Source organism: Bombina bombina, chromosome 5 (assembly GCF_027579735.1).
Source record: "Bombina bombina isolate aBomBom1 chromosome 5, aBomBom1.pri, whole genome shotgun sequence".
In the NCBI taxonomy this organism is placed as follows: domain Eukaryota; kingdom Metazoa; phylum Chordata; class Amphibia; order Anura; family Bombinatoridae; genus Bombina; species Bombina bombina.
The window spans coordinates 754,326,059-754,349,369 of record NC_069503.1 but is presented as its reverse complement, the minus strand read 5'-3'; the positions used below and the strand labels follow the sequence as shown (position 1 = coordinate 754,349,369).

The 23,311-nt window shown below is 38.2% G+C and overlaps 1 protein-coding gene across 1 annotated transcript in view; it reads left to right on the top strand.

Annotated features, from left to right (window-relative positions):
- Positions 1-23,311, top strand: part of KCNG2 (potassium voltage-gated channel modifier subfamily G member 2) — a 481,205-nt gene that overhangs the window by 106,860 nt on the left and 351,034 nt on the right. The gene's annotated exons all lie outside the window — the stretch shown is intronic.

Sequence of the window (23,311 nt, the reverse complement as noted above, 5' to 3'; positions counted from 1 at the left end):
CGTTGTTGCATACTGGAAATTCTGGTGTTTTGCAATTACCCTTGTTACGCGCCATAGCCTACTTTGTGACTAATTTAGATATCTTCACCAGCTTTATAATGGAAGAAGTTTACTTCATGCTGATGAGTAAAAGGGACATTAAACTCAGAATTAAATTTCCCCCATACTATGACTGATTAAGCATTTCAAATGAAATAATGGAATGTATATTCCTATTCATTTTGTGATGCAATATGTTGCTGCCAAATGGTTAGGAAGATTTCTATGCATCACTTATTGCCTTAGTAGGCAAGTGGTGGTTTCATGACTACATATTCATTTATGCAACATGAGCTGTAATTTTCTGTGTACATTTTAGTCATTTCTAATACATAACTATTTTTTTAAAAATATGTTAAAATGCCTTGAATGTGATTTCAAAGAGGTTTTTTTCTAAGCTATCTATTCTTTTGATAATGTATTTAGCCATTTTAAATTTTATCACACAATTCTGTAGATAGTCACAGTCTGATACAGGTTAAATGTGTTTACAAGCAAACTCTCTATGCAGATGTCAAATCAAAGTAAACATAAAAAAACACATTGGCCCCAAGTTATCAAGGTCTGTCGGACCTGAAGCGACAGTGCGGATCAGGTCTGACAGACCTCGCTGAATACGGCGAGTAATACGCTCGCCGTATTTAGCATTGCACCAGCAGCTCACAAGAGCTGCTGGTGCAACGCCGCCCCCTGCAGACTCACGGCCAATAGGCCGCCAGCAGGGGGGTGTCAATCAACCCGATCGTACTCGATCGGGTTGATTTCCGGCGATGTCTGTCCGTCTGCTCAGAGCAGGCGGACAGGTTATGGAGCAGCGGTCTTTGTGACCGCTGCTTCATAACTGCTGTTTCTGGCAAGCCTGCAGGCTCACCAGAAACACGGGGCATCAAGCTCCATTCGGAGCTTGATAAATATGCCCCACTGGGCGAGATTACAAGTGAAACACAATTTTAATGTGCGCCTATAAACGGACAAATTTGCCAGTTTACAGGTGCACGTTAAATAACCAGCCATTTTTAAAGTGGCTGTTTAATGATACTGCAAGCTCGCAGTAGCACTTTGTGCTCAAATTCAGATCTCGGGTTAATGAAAACAATGTCCCCCAATTTCCCCCCCAAAAAAGTGTACATTTTATTTCTATAAAAAAATATGAGCATCTTCTTTTTTTAATTAAAATAACTGCACAAAGCAGCTATAAGAGGTTAAAGTAAGGGGCTGTGGGGTGCTAGAAAAAAAACGTCACTGAAAAATGCTTTTACATTGCGGTCTATAGGGACTGTGATTCTACTGTTTAATATATATGTATATATTCATATATATTTTACATTTGCTGCCCCACGCTGTGCGACTTACCCCCCTTCTCTATGCTAGGTTCTTTGCTTTGTCTATCGTCATCAGAACGAGGCTCCCATTTGAGCCCATGGATGAGCACTGTCGTGAGAGTAAAGCTTCCAAGCAATGCGAACGCAAGATCGCGTTCACATTTCACTCTACTTGTAAAACCAGTGCACATTTGCGTGCGCCAGTTTTACGGAGTGGAGCGCAAACATCTTGCATGTTCATCTAGGTGTTCATTTTGCAGGAAAACAATGATCAATGTAGCTGTTGCCATTAGAGAGTTAAGGGAGCTGCCATTATAAATGTTAAGTTCTACTGTCGCATGATTTTTTGAAAAGTTCTCTACCGAGTATTGGCAAGAGCATGGGCAAGAAACTGACTGGTGCAGGTATTTCCTAGCAACCACTTCAAAGTGAAAGCTATTCTGCACAAATTACGTACAAAAAATAGAAATAAGGTAATTTAAATCCTTTTGTGTTCCATATTGTTTATCATGTCTTCAGTAAATTTGAATGTTTTATATCACAAATAAAAAACAAAGGTAGAGTTCAGCATCTTTTTAAAAATCTTATAAGTAAGCAAGTCACAAGAGAATATCTGCCAACTCCACCAAATCAGGCAAAGATTTAGCCAATCAAACAAAAACAGAGCAGCGCTCAAGGAAGAAACTCCTACCCTTGGTATGTGACCACTTTGATTCAGCCACCTTCACACTCCAATGCGGCACTGATACAATAATCGCACACTTACATCAAACATGGTCCCCAGATGATGATGTCATATGCCGGTGCTCAGGTAAGCGCTCCATCCAACGCTTCAAGAAATAAAGCAATCAACATTCAAAGAAAAGCACCCAGCTCCAGACAATCACAGGACTCAAAGGTTAAAAAAGCTCATATTTAAAGGGATAGGAAAGTCAAAATTAAACTTGCATGATTCAGATAGAGCATGTCGTTTTAAGACACTTTTAAATTCACTTCTATTTTCAAATGTGCTTTGTTCTCTTAGTATCCCTTGTTAAAAAATGAATACGCACATATCATACACTAGTGGGAGCTGCTGCTAATTGGTGCCTGCACACATTTGTCTCTTGTGATTGGCTAAATAGATATTTTCAGCTTCCTGTCAGTAGTGCAATGCTGTCCCTACAGCAATGGATAACAAGAGAATGAAGAAAATTTGATAATAGAATTAAATTGGAAAGTTGTTTAAAATTGTATGTTCTATCTGAATCATAAAAGAAAATGTTGGGGTTTACTATCCCTTTAATAAGCATATTCGAAACAAATTACACTTCACATGAAAAACAGGTCAAACATGTTTCGTATTATCCATACTGAACTTTCTCAATGACCCTTAACTAGCAACAAACTAACTGCCCTAATATACCTGTAGTGCCCCTCCTCCTATGTTCAAAAAGACCCAATCACATATAGTAGATTTAGCCAAGTCTGTGTCTGATTTTTGATCCTCCAATAAAGATTTTACTATTATATCACAAGCCCTGGACATTATTACCCTGATACTATTCATAATAAGTAGGTGGTAGATCCCATGATGGCTAAAACAGTGCTAGTAATTTCTTTCTCCTATTTTCGTATTGGTCCTTTTATCTAGTTGAATGGTATGTTCCATGTAATAAAAATACTATCTCACATCGATAAATGCCAACAGCATATGCTGACGGCATTTATCATTGCACCAGCAGTTCTTGTGAACTGCTGGTGCAATGCTGCCCCCTGCAGATTCGCAGCCAATCGGCCGCTAGCAGGGGATGTCAATCAACCCGGTTGTATTTGATCGGGTTGATTTCTGTTCGCGGCCTCAGAGCAGCCGGACAAGTTATGGAGCAGCGGTCCATTCGGAGCTTGATAATTCAGCCCCTATATCTTTTTTGTTCCAACCTCGCAAATATCTACAGCAATCCTGTGCTTCAGAGAACAGAAGGCGCTATTGATCAACTTGAAATTCCTGGATTCATCTGATATGGTTCCCTTTAACTTTAAGCTCATTCATACTGAAATTATGGATATTAATTTTAAGACTATTGACTTGTGCAGGCAGTGAAGCCCAGAAAAATTTGGTTCGAAATTCATTAGTATTAATTTGTTTTCTTTAAATGATCTTTAAGGGGTTAAATACTTGCCTTTAGCACATTGTAGAGCCTTGCTATAACCTGCTCCTCTTCTTCTCAGAGCCCCGGCCACGCTAATAGAACGCATAGCATGGCAGCTCTAAGGGCCTGCACTTTAGTATAGAGTTTTTCGATCAAAAATCAATTGCATTCAACATACTTTAACATTCATCTAGTAAGCTAAGTTACTGCAAGACTGCTAAAAACAAAATCAGTGTTTTATGCCCTTTTAAGTCCACTTTTATCTGCTCTATATTGCATATTGCAGCCAATGTTATTTTAATTGGTTACATATAAATTTTACATTTGTGCCTAAAACTGATGTGTTTATCACCTCTTAAAGGGATACTAAACCCTTTTTCTTTAATGATTCAGATAGAGCAGGAATTGCAAAGCTATGGGGCCGAACCCATTTTTGGTTCAGCACCTGGGTAGTGCTTGCTTATTGGTGGCTAAACGTAAAAAGGGCCGGCTCCTAAGCTTGACATTCCTGATTTTCAAATAAAGATTGCAAGAAAATGAAGAAAATTTGATAATAGGAGAAAATTAGAAAGTTGCTTAAAATTGCATGCTCTATCTGAATCATGAAATGAAAAGAATTTGGGTTTAGTTTCCCTTTATAGTATTTGTTTTACAGTCTTATATCAGATGGTTTAACAAAAAATAAACTAAAACCATTTATGTCTGGGATGACTTGTGGCCATGGCAACATCACAGCTGTGATATTATTGAACCTGCAGTGATGCTGTCTGTGTAATATGATGGGCCATGAACCACTGAAACGCTAAACACTATATAGTAAAAGTTTTCCGTTTATTACATACTTTTTGTGATTAAAGGGACAGTAAACAGAGCTAAATCTGAAGGCTGCCTGGGGATTTATATTGCATTTAGCCAGTCTGGTCGAGTGAGATTCTGGAGGTGAATTATGTGGGTGGTGTTTTACTAGTTTTATTTTGAAAGATCTGGTTGTCTCTTACCTACTCAGAGACTATGGGGCCGATTTATGAAAGTGCGAGCGGACATGATACGATGTAGCGTATCATGTCCGCAGCAGATTCACAGAGGGTGTCAATCTCGCGCGGAAACAGGGGCATCAAGCTCCATTCGGAGCTTGATAATTCGGCCCCAAAGTCATGTCAGACAAACTGGTACTTCTTAGTGATTATATCTATGGCTGGTACCAGGGGCGTATTAAGGCATAGGCCAACAAGGCCGGTGCCTATGGCAGCAGATTTTTAAGGGGCAGCAGAATTTTGAGTCCCTAGGGCCACTCTACTGAACTCAGGGCCGGGTGGCTAAATCAACCAATTACTAATGACTTAAATGGCTGACCCGGCTATTGCTATCCTATGGGATTGTATGTGGGTGCGCATGACGTGGTGACAGTGGAGGCAGAGCTCACTTGCGCAGCCTGGCCTGGACTGAGAGGGAATGCGGTATTCTTCCTGGCTCCAGCGCGTGATTGAGACTCACACAGACTACACAGTGCAGTGTGCACTACAACGTGACCACTGTGAAACAGCATATGCCTTTCTCCCTTCAATACATCTTCATTAAGCATTAAAATACTTAAACGGATTAGTCACTACATACTTGTACATTTACTGTTTGTCTATCTGTTATACATGCAAAGAATAAGTATTTATTGCTGAATCTATACAACTATGCGACTTAAAACACAACTGAAAATATGTTGTATGCATTTAATACATTCAGAAACAATACAAGTATATACTTTATTATGATTGTATCATGTGACTTTATCCCCTAGGATACAATTCCTAAACCTATCATAACTACTGTTGTATTTTTTAAGTACATTTAAAGGCCAGTTTGTATATTCATTACATATTTATCCAAGCAGATATTTTGCTTAAATAACTGTCAATCACCAAAGAAGATGTTTAAGGTTAAACAACTACCTACTGACAAACTATCATACAGTGAAGGATATTATATTTCTGATATAAACACTTTAATCATCTGACTTGCAAAATAATGTCTTAATATATATATATATATATATATATATATATATATATGTATATATATGTGTGTGTGTGTGTGTGTGTGTGTGTGTGTGTGTGTGTGACCAGAGTGAATGCAAGCCCTGGTTAACATCTACTTAAAAAGACATTATTTTTTAAATTTTTTTACACTCTGCCACAAAAATATTATGACTAAAAAAAGGCCTTAAACCTGGGGTGGGGTGGGGGGGCAGCAGAATTTTGAGTGCCTAGGGCAGCACAAAACCTAAATACGCCCCTGGCTGGTACACAAGACTGGAGTGTGTTACATAGGACATATGTCTGCTTTCTTATGTCCTGATTTGGCAGTGAGGGATGGGTTGTCTAGGTCCAAGACCCACTGGATGGAGCAGATGGGGTAATCAGTCAGGTTAATCAGTCAAGTATATCTCAGGGGCAAGTCTAGATTCCTTGGGAACAAAGATATAGTTAATACAGAGGGGAGAAATGTTGGTTAATAAACAGCATATTAGGTAGTAAGTGGTGATAATTCTAAAGTACATTAGCTTCAAAATAAATAAAGTAGTATAACATGCATAAAAGGGTTAAATATGACTACCTTTGCTAGAAGGATGTTTGAAAAGTGCTCTCACAGCTCTGTAACATGTGCACTGCTCTCTATTTAAAAAATATGCAAGTACATTGGCTGTCCGTATTGCTTCCAGGGCTGTAGGTACGCGGTCCTGCCAACAACTGTACAACAATGCTATTTCTATTTTTTTCTTTCTGGGTCCAAAATTGCTAGGTTGGTGTCTATATTAATAGGCACTCAATGAAGGAATAGTCTCAATCATAACTGAATATAAAGACCCCACTTATTCTCTATCTCACTTACTACTACATCTCAAACAGAGATAGTAGCCCCTTAAATGTCTTAAATTTCTTTAATGTATTAAATGCCTTAATCCCCAGAAACTAATTAGACATTAACCTACCCATTATCTGCACACTCTATTTCGCGAAACAAAACTGCTTTAGATAACAATAATACAGAGATATCCACTAGATTCACTTGTTTTCCTGAGTTTATAAATGTAAGATGTGCACGGTTGAAGCAAATTATGCCACCTTGGTTCCCTAAAGTGGATACAAAAATACAAGAATGTCCTGTTCTATAGAAAATTCTATATTATTCACAATGCTGCTATGTAGATATCTGTTTATATGAAAGTTTTGCTTAGATCTGGACGGATTTGACACCTTACACATAATATACCCCTTATCCCCTCTCCCCTCTCCCCCCCCCTTCCCCAGCTACCCTCTTATCATTCCATGTGCCTCCTGCACGCTCATCACAATACACCAGTGGGCATTTGCCCAGCTTGCCCAGAAGCCTCCACCAATTCAATTTAAATTCTCCTACCCCTACTCTATACCACCTTACTAAACTCTTAACCATACATTTTCCATTCCATTTTCATACATTGGTTCCCCTGTACAAATCTCTAGTTCTTCTATTTTAGAGGACACACACACACATATCCTTTGCAATGCCTACCCATCCACATGAAGGATCAATATCAATAGCCACCCAAAATGTGAAGGGATTCCTATCAGCTGAAAAACGTTCAATTGCTCTCCATGACTTTTGCAAGAGAAATCTTGATATCATTATGATTCAAGAGACACATTTTAAAAGAAACCATGAGCCTACACTCTCATCCAAATACTACGATAAACACTACTTTAGCTCAGGCCTGACCAGACATAACGGTGTATGCACCCTATTTAGACGCAATACTTCTTTTGACCTACTACAACAATTCAATGATCATGAAGGTAGAATTTTAATACTAGTAGGACTCTATTATGGTAAGCCTATTACTCTCGCAAACATATACGCCCCCATCAGACCCACCCCCTGTTTTTTCAGAAAAGTTACCAACAAACTCCTAGATATTGCCAAAGGCACAATCATATTAGGTGGGGATTTTAATTACCCTTCGGACCCTATACTGGACACTTCAACAGGTCACTCCTACCTAAGAAACTCACAGATTAGGAATAATAACACATCTCTCCACACACTGAAGCTGTTTGATACCTGGAGAACGGTACACCCCTCCATCAGAGATTACACATTTTTCTCTCACCCGCAAAAATCCTATACCAGACTCGACTACATATTCTGTGACCAAGCCTCATTGACGAATTTGGTCGACTCAAAAATCTCACACACTACATGGTCAGACCATAGTCTAGTTAAATCTATCTTTAAATGGACGAGTAAACCTAGTCACAGTTTAAACTGGAGATTAAATGAGTATATTCTCACAGACAATGAAATCATAGACCAACTCATTAAATTTACAGACGAATATTTTGTATTTAATATATCTGCAGACACGAACACTGCAAACAATTGGGAATCCTACAAGTGTTATATTAGGGGAGTTATCATACAACTAAAAGCAAAACTTAAAAAACAGAGATCTGCTCAATTCGACACCTTGTCTAACTCTCTAGAGAAAAGTGAAGCTATACATAAAAAAGACCCAAAATCCCCACAAAAATTATCCGCAGTCATGGAAGCTAGGGAAAGCCTTAACAAATTCCTGGTAGAAAATGCACATATGCGCGCCCTGACAACAAAAGCTAAATTCTATGCTGAATCAAACAAAGCCAGAAAAATGTTAGCCAGATCTTTAAAAAAAAAGAGGCTTTCCTCTCATATTCAATCCATTAAACAAAGCACAGGAGTAGTTTGCACTAAAAACGAAGATATAGCTGACAACTTCGTTACATACTACACCTCACTTTACAACATAAACAACACAAATGATCAGGGGAGTAGAGACAAGCTACAAACTTATTTAGACTCTATAGATATTCCCTCTATCCCTGAAGAAGACGTGTCTATGCTAGACTCCCCCATCTCTTTACTAGAAGTGGTCAACACAATTAAATCCATGTCTAATGGAAAATCACCAGGTCCAGATGGCCTTACAACCAAATTTTACCAGTTATTAATAGGTAATCTTGCCCCACATTTACAAGAGCTATTTCTCTCTATAGACCAGGGTCTTACATTCCCCCAAACTCTTTTAAATGCTATGATAACAGTAATTCCGAAACCAGATAAACCCAGAGATCTTGTTAGCAACTATAGACCGATTTCTCTCTTAAATGTGGATATTAAAATATATGCTAAGATTTTTGCTAATCGTCTTGCCCGAGTCCTACCGAAGGTCATCCACCCTGATCAGGTGGGATTCGTTAGTGGCCGTGAAGCAAAAGACAATACCACTAGACTCCTACATACATTATTAACCTCACACGAACAAACAAGCCCCCTAGTGCTGCTGTCTACTGATGCTGAGAAGGCCTTCGACAGGGTCGACTGGCATTTTATGTGGTCGGTCCTGTCGAAATTCGGCCTCTCAGACATATTCTTGTCCAGAGTACAAGCCTTATATCACAACCCTCGAGCCACTATTAAGGTTAATGACATAATATCTCAATCCTTCCCTATCTCTAATGGCACTAGGCAGGGTTGTCCGTTATCCCCTCTTCTATTCGCTCTCACGGTAGAAATCTTAGCTATTCAAATCAGAAACAATCCAAATATTTTGGGAATTAAGGTAGGTAACATTCAACAAACATGTCTTCTGTTTGCAGACGACATCATCTTCACTCTACAGGCGCCACTAACTTCCATTCCAGCCCTGATAAGAGATCTGGAGAGTTATAAACAATTTTCCAACTATTCAATTAACATAAATAAGTCGAGCATTATCCCCATCCACATAAACTCAATGGAAATGGACTATATTTCACATAAAACTTCCTTCCCTGTCGTAAATACCCTTAGATACCTAGGACTAAATATACCAAAGAACCCTAAAAATTTATTCCAAGAGAACTATATTACACTTCAAACTCATGTATTCTCCCTATTACATACATGGCATAAACAAGGACACCTTTCCTGGATAGGCCGCATAAACACAATAAAGATGATGATACTCCCTAAATATCTATACATATTCCAAGCTCTACCAATATCATTACCGAGACACTACCTTCGTACGCAACAAAAGATGCTAGATTCTTTTATTTGGGCTTACAAAAAACCAAGGGTGTCAAAGAATTCTATGTATTTAAGCAAGGAGGAAGGTGGCCTAAATGTCCCAAATTTATTTCAGTATCACAAAGCGACACATTTAACACGAATAGTCTCATGGTCTCACAACCCCTCCTCCAAACTATGGATCCAAATGGAAGCTGCCTCCCTTGGCTTAAGCGGGATGCGAGATCTTTGTTGGCTCCCTAAATCATCCAGACCCCCCATAACTAAGGCTAATGAATGCATAAGAACTACCTTAACCATATGGGACTCTCTTATTCGAAATCCAAACACTCTCTCTACCCCAATCTCTCCAATGACTCCTCTGTTAAATAACACCCTTTTTTTATCCCAACACCAGTTCAAATTTGAACCAGAAGATTCTTCCCTGAAAAATATGCCTATATTTTTACTCACAGAAAACTCCCAAATAAGGGATAGAATTGCCTTAAGGGAATCAATAGGCTCTCCCTTCCACTGTTGGTTTCCCTACCTCCAAATACGCCAAACAATTATGGATAACCCTCATAAAAATGATTGCCTCCGTCCGCTTACCCCATTTGAGAAGCTATGCAATACAAAAGACACTCAGAAATCCCTTCTCTCTCTCACACATAAACTCTTAAGAGCTATACACACAGTCAAACTACCCTCATATACTACCAAATGGGAAACTGAACTTCGAGTTCAGCTCCCAAAAGACACCTGGCTAAAATGTTTTAATACAGTCCACTCCTCCTCCTCCTCACTCATTCTGACCGAACTTAATTATAAGATCATCTCGCGCTGGTATCTTACACCTCAAAAATTGAATGAAATATATCCAGGAGCTAACTCGAGCTGCTGGAGACGATGTGGGGAAGTGGGCACACTTTCCCACATATGGTGGTCCTGTAATAAAATGTCCACTTACTGGGCTCAAATCGAGCGTAGCATCAATCTTACATTAAACACACAGATATCCCTTTCGGCAACCATGATATTACTAAACCAAATCCCTAGAATGGAATGTGTCTACCGAAGGAAACTCCTTCAACTGATGTTAACTTGCGCTAGACGCGTTGTCCCTCGGTATTGGAAACAAGCTCATCCCCCTACCTATGAACACTGGGTATCAGAAGTCACACACATACTAGCTTTAGAGAAGAGACATTATTGTTTTATAGGAAAGAGAGATTTTATACTAGATATAATTTTCCTATGGGAACAAAGAACATCATGACTCTACAAAACCGACCCTTCTTCACTGCTAAATACCACAGGCTCCATAATTCTTCGAAGTATGTATTTCATTCTTTGCAAGGATTAATTGCAAAGGATTCACATGGAACCACACTATAATATACTATATTATTCTATAATTTATCTTACATATTTTTATGTTTGTCTACTTCCTCCTACCCCTTACCGTCACCTGCCCGAACCCCTCTCCTACTCCCCCTCAGACCTCCCTCCCCCTTCTCACTTTAAGACACGACAAAGACTCAAGGTAGCTGGAGAATGTTCGCTGATTTTTGCTGTCTAATTATTTATCCAGGTTACACCTAAAAAAAGACAAGCGCAAGGAAATTACATTATATTGTATTTTACCATGACATTATGTACCCTTGTATATCTGTATTCTTTTATTTTTGCTGTTTACCACCCGACTGATTTCTTTTGCTGCACGCTCTAACCCTCTCCATATCCCTCCTTAACCATCCTCTCTCCCTCTCGTCCCCTATACTCCCCCCCTTCTTGTTACATACCTTTTTACCTTTTACTAATCCCTATTATTATCTGCCCTAACCCTCTCCATACCCGTCCTCTGTCCACCTCTCTCCCTATTACCCAAAGAACTTATTTTTAATCTGCTTTTTGCTTTCCTCAAACAAGGGAAAGAAATGATCACTAAGATATTATAATACCTTACTGTAACTGAAAAACAATTATTGGTTTATGGTTGTTGTTCATTATATGTCCATGTTTTTTTTCCCAAAAAATCAATAAAAAATTATTTAAACAAAAAAAAAAAAAGATTACAGTTGTTAACAAAAAACGTACAGCATAATGAACTAACACAGTAAAATACATTAGCTGCAGAAAAGAGATTCATTTAAAGCTAGTGTAAAGAATAGTCATCTGATGGCAAACACAACATGAATAATACTGCTGTTTCCTCCATCCACTCTCTTATAAATACTATACACATCATGGATCATTTGCACATCATCTGTTTTCTTATCTGCCTAGTGTGCATACATAAAGAATAAAAACCTCATTAATCATTATTAGAGCTGCATAAAATTGATACTTATATAATTTTTATTGCATATAAGAACCAAAACATCCATCTTGCCATCCTATATTCCTATCATAAGTATAGGGTTAAAGGGAGATTCTGCTGTAAAGTGTGCAGGGTTGTATATACCAAGTATAGTGTTTATAAGAAAGTTTCCATATAAATGTTTAAAAAAAAAAGATTTTTACATTTTTTTAATTCTTGTTTTGGACTTTTTTGCATGAATCCTGTGTTAATCCCAGAGCATATGGAATTGCTGTTTGGTGCATAAATGTGTACCAGGGGAGACGTATAAGTTAAAAAAACAAGCTTTGAATTAATGAATTAATTTTTTTTATTTTAAAGACCTATTCTGTATGAGTCAAGGAACCAATCCAAAACACACTTAGGGGCGATTTATCATCTGCCTGTCTGGCATTTAACAATGCACAAGCAGTTCTGGTGAACTGATTGTGCAATGCCACTCCCCGCAGATTCGCGGCCAATCGGCCGCTAGCAGGGGGTGTCAATCAAACCGATCATATGCGATCTGGCGGATTGATGTCTACAGCCTCAGAGCAGGCGGACGAGTTAAGGAGCAGCGGTCTTAAGACCGTTGCTTCTTAACTGCTGTTTCTGACGAGACCGAAGGCTTGTGTGGAAACAGGGGCATCAGGGGCCATGCGGCCCTTAATAAATCGGACCCTTGATGTTCAATTACTCTCTGCACTACTGTTATGTGACATATACAGTAGATTTATTAAGTGACGTTACAATTAAAATTTTGTGAGTCAAAGTGCATATATTTAAAAAAATAAAATAAAAAAATGTCAATTTATTTCCATTATCAATTTGAGCTGTATTTTAATGTGCGCTCTTGAGGCTTCAGCTCCTGTTGAGCATGTGCCAGTGTTCAGTGTATACGTATATGAATCTGTGATTGGCTGATGGCTGTCACGTGAAGTTTTGCAGAAACCTAATGCTCATTTCACCTTTGGCAGAATTTTTTTGCAAGGTCTGTTTGGACGTTCTGGGTCTTTTACCCTTCCAGATGTATGCAGTAATAAGGCTCTGTAGTCTATTAAGAATGGGCCTGGGGACATTGATCGGGAGGGGGCGGAACAAATAAGTTATTTTAGGAATAAAGGACATTCTAATAGCAGCTATCCTGCCTGTCCAAGAGATCTCTTGGTATTCCCAAGAGTCAAGAAGTTTTCGCCATTCGGGGAGCCTGTCAGAAAAGTTTTTAGAAATAACAGTGGTTGTGGAAGTGCTGAGGTATATTCCTAACAACTTAATAGAATGTGCCGACCATTAGAACCTGTATTTTTCCTGTAGGAGGGTTAGCTCATGGGGTGGTATGTTAGTGTGGAGGGCTTCTGTCTTGGTTATGTTTAATTTGCAATAGCTCATGGTGCTAAAATGGGTGAGCAGTTTGAATACGGCCGGAAAGGGACTTGGATGGATTGGTCAGGAGAAGAGTGATGTCGTCTGCATAGAGTGTAATTTTATGTTGAGTCTCTAGATTAGGAAAGCCTGTGATGTCTGGGTCTAGTCTAATGGCTTGTGCTACAGGTTCTATAGAGAGCGCGAATAAGAGTGGTGAGAGGGGGCAACCCTGTCTAGTCCGTTGGAGATTTTGAAATAGCTAGACTGAAAACCCACTCTCTTAACTTTAGCAAACGGAGTAGAATATAGGGCCTGTATGGAGATTATGAATTCATTTGGGAGCTTGAAGGCTCATAGAGTTTCCCATAAATATTCCCACCTCACCCTGTCGAAGGTTTTTTGGCATCAAGCGACAGGGTGAGCATGGGCACTCCCTCCCAGCAGCTTCAACCAAACTATCACCAGCTCCTTTTTTTGTCTCCCTAACTCTCATATGTCTGCCTGGCAAAATATTGCTGCTACCCACATTTCAGATCTATACGACCATACAAACACACTGTCATATACCAGAAAATGCAGAGACCTACAAATCCCAGTGACACTTAGATTGGAGGCTTTTCACCTCTGCTCTATTATTAGAGAGTGGGGTTTCCCAAGGAAGAACCTCAGAGATGCTACTGGGTGGGATCAGAGGTGGACTCAAACCCATGCGCTCAAGGGGACACTGTCGTTCCACTACGATATACTTCTCGACCCCTCCTCCCATCACAAAATTTCCCAGCATTTAGCATGGGAGAGGGAATTAAATTTTACTGCTGTCACTGACTCCTGGCACAGAGAAAATCTCTGACCATTTATCTACTTATGTTCAATAAGCTTTAAATTGCAAAGGCTTGGACGCAACCCCCCCCCCCCCTCCATCTCGCAAATCATTGCAACAGTAAACTTTCTCCTGAGGATGGAATCATACTCTTACTCAGTTTTGGATAAGGTAGACACTTACCACGAAATTTGGGCACCCTAGATAGATTAATTCCCCCGCTGAGACACGCAGGTAACCACAACTTTCCTCCCTCCCTCCCTCCCCTCCTTTCCCCTTCTCTTTTCCCTTTTTTTTTTTTTTTTTTTTTTTTTTTAAATAATCTACGAGAGATTTTGGACTATGAGGTATAAAATGTAAAATGAGAAATAATTATATAACATAGGGCATTCTTGATTAGTCTATATTTGAAGATCAGCAGTCACAATTTGACTGTTATTCACTGTTCACTATGTATGCTTTGTAATTACTGGTTCAACAACTTGTCCTAGCTGGTACTTCTGTCTTCATTTATACTTGTCTTATGTTGTTTAATATGTTCACCCTTGATCATACTCCACATGTATCTATTTATGCATGTTTTTTATCCCTGCGTGGATATACTTGACGCCTATGTATGTATATTTATCACTTTCTCAATAAAAAAGCTTTTGAGGAAAATTCTAACACTTACTCTAAAAAACTTGCGCTAACTTACTGATTCAATAATAGGCTTATAAATACACTGAAAAATACAATATCTATCACACCAATATAAAATAATATTTGTTATCTTCAGTGCTTTTATATATTTAAAAATCTGTGATTCGCTTTCTTCAGTAATGTTTACCAATACATTCGTTGTACGTAACTTTATTTGGTATTTATTATCACTAGTTCATTTCATTCGCAGCCTTGAGAATTATCAAAAAATTAAATATAATATTTCATTAAGTAAAAATTTTTTTATATATAAAATCCATTTGATAGAAATAATCTCTTATACATATACTGATATTATCTCACCTTAATGTCTCTGGGAGTATGGTAGAAGTATAGTATTCACTCGTTTCTTTAACTTTATATCAGGATCTCCCCAACTTCCTTGTGAGTGTGGTGCAGCTTCACAGTTCACTGAACTTTGCAGAGTATTTCAGAATCGATAGTACTATAAAACAAAAAGAAGAGAGAGCGCAACCACGACTCAAGGTAAAAGTATTTAATTCCACTTTGCGCATATGAATATACTGCACTTACAGGATTAAAAAAATTACAAGCGTCTCTTAAGATCTCACACAGTCCCCGGTCCTCCGGTCTCAATCAGCTATAGCTGTATACTTGCTCGTTTCCGTTTCCGGCATGTGGACTTGGTGGTTGTTCCTTTACTCGGTGCAGGGGTTAGTTCAAACTTTCCTTTCCAAATACTATTATTCGACTGGATCAGCTAACGTCTACGCGTTTCGTCCGTCTTCTGCTGACTTTTTCAAGACTTCGGGTCAGTGTATTTTTTTCGCGGGGATCCTCCGATTAAAAACTGTTTGCTCCTCCTATCTTTCTGTCCCAATCCAATCAGTTACAGGGCAATTATCACACCCTCTTTCACCATATGTTACATGGGTTTGTGTGAAAAAAGGAAGGAAACAAAGCATAACGCTTAATTATTTCATATGTTTGACACTTTGTGTTCTCACATGTAATTCTCAGTTCTCTTACATATACAAAATACTTCAATCTGTATTACCAAAATTTCATCTTAAAATTCATATGTATTCGTTAAAATTAATTCATAAAAGTTTAAACTTTAATACATAATACTTTACTAAACATTGCACAGATATTGCTAAAACCAATTGTTCACATATTTACAACCAATACAAAAATTATTTAAAATCGATACAAAAATTGATACAAAAAATTGATACAAAAAATAACTAATATATTATCCCTGGAATCTATGTATTTATATTATTAGGGTACCATTTCATTTGAAAATTGATAACTAGAAATTCATATTTTCAACCTATACTTTACTTTAAAAACAACTCCCTTGACCACAATGCTATAAACCATTGATTTGCTGACCTATACTGATAATCCCTATGTGACAAATTCCCCTAGATAACTATTCTACCTGTTCACCTAGAGCATAAACGCCTGCAGGTCAATATCTATATTTAACCCTTTAGGGGTCAGACTTTCCAACTGTTGGATCCATTTGGTCTCTTTTTTTCTTAAAGAGATAAGTCTTTGATGAGGATTTGAACCTGCTGATACAGTTTCAAGGATGCTAATTCGTAAACTGCTGGGATCTTTATTATGGTGAATTCTAAAATATTCTGACACACTGTGTGTTTTTAAACCTAACTCAATATTATATTATATGTGTTCGTAACATCTCCGTTTCACTTTTCTCTTCGTCCTTCCTATGTAGATACACCCACATTTGCATGTCAAGCTATATACTGCATATGTGGACTGGCATGTGCCCCTAGATTTAATTGGTACTGTTTTGGTGTTATTCCAATTTGCGATTGAATCTTTGTTCCAAATAATTGGACACATGCAGCAATTCTTCCTCCCACATTTATATGTTCCCGGTTTCCCTGAGACCCATCTATCTAAGGTGCCTGTTCTAATGTCTGTCTTCCCTTTTGGATCTATAAGCTTCGATGGTGCTAGAAGATTCTTTAGATTCCTATTCTTTTTAAATACTACATTCGGTTTATTATCCAAACTATCCGTTAGGAATGGGTCTGACTTTAGAATGCCCCAGTGTCTGTGTAGTACTTTTTTAATGAATCCTGACCCTTCATTAAATGTTGTAATAAACCTCACTTTGTTGTCTCCTTTATTTTGATTAATTAATCCCTGTTCTTTAGGAAGTAAGAGTTCTTGTCGGTCACATATAGCATTCTTCTCTCTTGCTAAACTGATGATTTCTCTATCATATTCTTTCTCCATAAATTTCTTCTCCAAGATACCTGCTTCCCTGTTGTAATCCTCTAAATTAGTGCAGTTTCTGCGTATTCTGCAAAACTGACCATACAATATATTGTTCTTCCAACTACTCATATGACCACTCCTAGCATTTAAAAATCCATTGCTATCCATTGGTTTCCTGTAGTTCCTTACTTTTACTATATTCAACTCATGATCAACAAAGAACTCAACATCCAAGAATTCAATTAGTTCTTTAGACATTTTACTAGTAAATGTCAAATTGAATTGATTGTTGTTCATGTGTTCGATAAACTCCTCTGCCATCTTCATATCTCCTCGCCATATTATAATAATATCGTCAATATATCTCAGATATTTAATTATATTTTGTCGATAAGGGTTATTATTCCATATCTTAAGATCCTCAAAGTGGGACACATAGATATTGGCATATGAGGGCGCCATTGGGGTGCCCATGGCGGTAGCTTGAATTTGTTTATAAAATATGCCATTAAAACTGAAATAATTATTACTTAAAATAAACCTAATACAACTTTCTAAGAAATTCAAATGTTTACATGCCATACCACTTTCTTTACCTACATAGTTGAACGCATCTATTCCTTTTTGATGGGGGATACTGGTGTATAATGAAGTGGCATCACATGTGATCCATATATCTTCTGCTTCCCATTTAGAACCTTCTAATTGTACTATAACTTCAGTTGTATCTTTGATATATTTTTTACCATATTCCCAAAATACATAAAAACCCAACAAACCCACCCGGCCATCCTATTATTTCCGGCATGGAATCCATTTCTAGTAATCTATCCACTTACATAGATTTCTATATGCAACCAATAGTAAAAAAACAGTAAGGAACTACAGGAAACCAATGGATAGCAATGGATTTTTAAATGCTAGGAGTGGTCATATGAGTAGTTGGAAGAACAATATACCGTATGGTCAGTTTTGCAGAATACGCAGAAACTGCACTAATTTAGAGGATTACAACAGGGAAGCAGGTATCTTGGAGAAGAAATTTATGGAGAAAGAATATGATAGAGAAACCATCAGTGTAGCAAGAGAGAAGAATGCTATATGTGACCGACAAGAACTCTTACTTCCTAAAGAACAGGGATTAATTAATCAAAATAAAGGAGACAACAAAGTGAGGTTTATTACAACATTTAATGAAGGGTCAGGATTCATTTAAAAAGTACTACACAGACACTGGGGCATTCTAAAGTCAGACCCATTCCTAACGGATAGTTTGGATAATAAACCGAATGTAGTATTTAAAAAGAATAGGAATCTAAAAAATCTTCTAGCACCATCGAAGCTTATAGATCCAAAAGGGAAGACAGACATTAGAACAGGCACCTTAAATAGATGGGTCTCAGGGAAACCGGGAACATATAAATGTGGGAGGAAGAATTGCTGCATGTGTCCAATTATTTGGAACAAAGATTCAATCGCAAATTGGAATAACACCAAAACGGTACCAATTAAATCTAGGGGCACATGCCAGTCCACATATGCAGTATATAGCTTGACATGCAAATGTGGGAGTATCTACATAGGAAGGACGAAGAGAACAGTGAAACGGAGATGTTACGAACACATATAATATAATATTGAGTTAGGTTTAAAAGCACACAGTGTGTCAGAATATTTTAGAATTCACCATAATAAAGATCCCAGCAGTTTACGAATTAGCATCCTTGAAACTGTATCAGCAGGTTCAAATCCTCATCAAAGACTTATCTCTTTAAGAAAAAAAGAGACCAAATGGATCCAACAGTTGGAAAGTCTGACCCCTAAAGGGTTAAATATAGATATTGACCTGCAGGCGTTTATGCTCTAGGGGAACAGGTAGAATAGTTATCTAGGGGAATTTGTCACATAGGGATTATCAGTATAGGTCAGCAAATCAATGGTTTATAGTATTGTGGTCAAGGGAGTTGTTTTTAAAGTAAAGTATAGGTTGAAAATATGAATTTCTAGTTATCAATTTTCAAATGAAATGGTACCCTAATAATATAAATACATAGATTCCAGGGATAATATATTAGTTATTTTTTGTATCAATTTTTGTATCGATTTAAAATAATTTTTGTATTGGTTGTAAATATGTGAACAATTGGTTTTAGCAATATCTGTGGAATGTTTAGTAAAGTATTATGTATTAAAGTTTAAACTTTTATGAATTAATTTTAACGAATGCATATGAATTTTAAGATTAAATTTTGGTAATACAGATTGAAGTATTTTGTATATGTAAGAGAACTGAGAATTACATGTGAGAACACAAAGTGTCAAACATATGAAATAATTAAGCGTTATGCTTTGTTTCTTTCCTTTTTTCACACAAACCCATGTAACATATGGTGAAAGAGGGTGTGATAATTGCCCTGTAACTGATTGGATTGGGACAGAAAGATAGGAGGAGCAAACAGTTTTTAATCGGAGGATCCCAGCGAAAAAGATACACTGACCAGAAGTCTTGAAAAAGTCCGCAGAAGACGGACGAAACGCGAAGACGTTAGCTGATCCAGTCAAATAATAGTATTTGGAAAGGAAAGTTTGAACTAACCCCTGCACCGAGTAAAGGAACAACCACCAAGTTCAGACGCCGGAAACGGAAACGAGCAAGTATACAGCTATAGCTGATTGAGACCGGAGGACCGGGGACTGTGTGAGATCTTAAGAGACGCTTGTAATTTTTTTAATCCTGTAAGTGCAGTATATTCATATGCGCAAAGTGGAATTAAATACTTTTACCTTGAGTCGTGGTTGCGCTCTCTCTTCTTTTTGAGGAAAATTCTATTGTAGACTGTCCCTTTAATCCTGCAACATATCTGTCCCTAACCGGCCACCGCAAAAGTAATAAGATACTTCCAACAAAATGACGATGGCAAGTATTGCCTACTCCTCTACAAAGACTGCCTTCTCCAAATAAGGCATTCAGTGAGTCAGTTTAGCCTTGCTTGCTGGAATATTTTCTGCAAACAAGGTGTTAATGTATTCATAAACTTATATATTTCACTGGTATTTTAATATCTTGCGAAATTTCAGAAAATCCTGAAATAACAATGGGCTAGACAAGTGGCATGCTATTGTTAGTGCAGGAAGCAATATCAGGACTGCACTTGTATTACAAGCAGTAAGTACATGGGAACTCTTTAGCGATAATAAAATTTGTGCTCATCGGGTTATCGCAAGTCAAGACGTTGCATAAAGTGTAAGGGTTAAAAAAAATAAGGGTTAAAATGTATATGGTATTTGACAAGGTATTTGACTGGAAAGGGCTATAGTGTATGTATGTATGTATGTATGGGTGTGTTCTGGTTACACTCCCATTGAGTTTGTTCTCTCTTTCCTTGCCAAACAACAGCATGGATGATCCACCCCAACAGTTTTATTCACTTATGTCTGTGACCGCACAGTCAGACACAGGCAGTGAGCTGGATTGTATTTTTTCTGAGGATAAAAATAATTTTTCACTGAGTGCTTCGTTTGATAACATGGACATTTTGCTCATTAAAGAAGCGAAAACTCAGTGGGACATTTGGACACTTGAAAGATACATGGCCATAAAATGGTACCAAGGGGACTAAGAATTTTCAAGTTTCCTTCTTTTGAAGTAGATGATGTTGACTCATAACTATTTTGAGTTCAAGGGTATTTGCTATCTGCAGAAGTGTGGGACAGCGATGGGGACACATTTACCCCCTCATATGCCAACCTATATATGGGTTGGTGGGAGCTTACCCATGTTTATTCAGATAGCAATCCCTACAGACATCTCATTTCACAATATAAGAGATTCATTGACGACCTGCTTTTGATATGGCATGGGGGAGAGAAATTGGCAAAATATTTTTTGCCATGGCTGAATTGTAACGAGGTTGGATTGCGATTTACTTTTGAATACCATGAGAATAGTATTAACTATTTGGATGTTACTTTGGTAGGCCAATCAGATGATACTGTAGGCTTCAAGGTTTTCCACAAACCAAACTCGGGCAATATACTTCTTCATGCAAAGAGCTGCCACCCAAGGCATGTCCCGTATGCCATAGCAAAAGGCCAATTTGTACGAATCAGGCGGAATTGTTCTCGTTTTCAGGACTTCTCCAGACTGGCTCCCATCTTGTAGAACTCTCTGACTCACTCCACAAGACTCTCCCCTAGTTTTGAAAGCTTCAGACACTCCCTAAAGACTCTACTGTTCAGGGATGCATACAACCTACACTAACCTTTCTTTATGCCAGTTCCTCTCCTCCACTGCTATCCCCTGAACCCCCTTAGCATGTATGCCTAAGAATCCAGCTATTTGTAGATCACCTTCTTAAGGGCTGACTACAACAGTGCAACACTTGGCAGGGCCCTCTACCCATTTGATCCCTATAATTATTTTGTTGTACTCTGCCTTTGTTTATAGCTCTGCGGAATCTGTTGGCGCTCTACAAATAACCGATAAATAAATAAGAGGCCACAAGGACAATTGATCATATAGATTATAAACGGTGTTGTACACGTGAGATACTGTTGAATGTAGAATTTCTGATTGGTGTCAGGGTGGTGGAATGTTGGACCTAGAATCATTGCATTGCATATAGTACAACCTATGCAACAATAACATCCTTTCTTGTTATCGGTGCATAGGTTGTACTACATGCAATGCAATGATTCCAGGTCCAACATTCCATCACCCTGACACCAATTAGAAATTTTACATTCCCAGAGGTGTTGCGGCGCCCGAGGCTCTGGAGCTTATCTGCCTTTGGCCGTTAATGCATGATCTGATTGGGCCGTGTCTCTGTGAGGTCACTGGATGCACAACCAATCAGATGAGATCATTCATTAACAGCCGAGGGCAGATACGCTCCAGAGAGTTCTGTTCTAATCAGAGCCTCGAGCTCCGTAACCGCCTCTTGGAACCTAATGGGTTCCACCCCCCACAACGTGCTTTTAAATGTTCTCGGACAGACCGGACTGTTATCTGACAGACATTTGTCTGTCATATTTTTATCTGTCACACACATATTCTGTCCGAGAACATTTAAAAGCACGTCGTCGGAACCGCCTTTGGGAACTTAACCATGGGTCCAACCCCCCACGATGTGCTTTTAAAGTTTCTCAGACAGAATGAGTGTGACACAGACAGTCAGGGTTGTCCAAGAACATAATAACACACAAATGTTTAATTTCCTATTGTTGTAAAAAAAAATGGTAGAAAACATAAAAAATCCGTATATGAAAAATAAAAATGTTTAATTTTGAAAAATAAAAATGTTTTCTGAATAAAAATGTTTCATGTTGTAAAAATGTTTAATTTCCTGTTGTAACAAAAACATTGTACAAAACATAAGTGTTTGTGTAATTCAAAATAAAAATGTTTAATTTACTTTTGGTGTGTTTTTTCTAGCATTACCTAGGTAAAACCAAAGGTATGATTTTATTAGCTTTATCCAGAAGTGTTTGGGTAATTCTAGGATTACCCGGCTTTCTGGCTTTACCCGTAATAATATATATATATTTCCATCTTAATATTGGAAGAGTCCACAGCTGCATTCCTTACTTGTGGGAAATACTGAACCTGGCCACCAGGAGGAGGCAAAAGACACCCCAGCCAAAGGCTTAAATACCTCCCCCACTTCCTCATAACCCCAGTCATTCTTTTGTCACAGGAGGCTGGCGGAGAAGTGTTAGAAGATTTCGGAGTAGTCTCTTATGGAGGGTAGTACTCTTCGAGATGGGACTGGAGTTTTAAGTAGTCCTGTCAGCCTCTCAGTGAGAGCATGAATGAAAGTTAGAGTCCGGAGATGCAGGGAGAGTCTTTCTGCGAAACCATCTGGACTCATAGTAACAGCTCCATAGGTAATCAGCGTTGACGAGTTTCGCTGCCTGCTTTTTTCACTCAAGTCCATGTCAGAAGCGATGCTACTATCTGTCACACTTGAAGGGCCGTGTTCCTGTTCCATGGCATAGATTCTGGTAAGATTGTTTCATATTTTATACATCTATGATAACGCAAGAAGACAGGGTCACAGTGTGACTCCTTTTATCTGTATAGAATCAAGGTTTAACATCTCCTTATGGGGATTATTGAACAGGGGGGACTAATCTTATATGTTTATTTGATTTTATGCTGCTTTATGTGTGAGATGTTATGGGCTCATAGGCTGTTATGGAATATACTAGTTTCACTTTCACTTTGAGAGCCATGCAGCTTACAAGCTTGGCATGCTTTCTCATAGCAGGGATGGTCCTGCATTGTGCACCATGTGATTCATTTCCTTTTTCC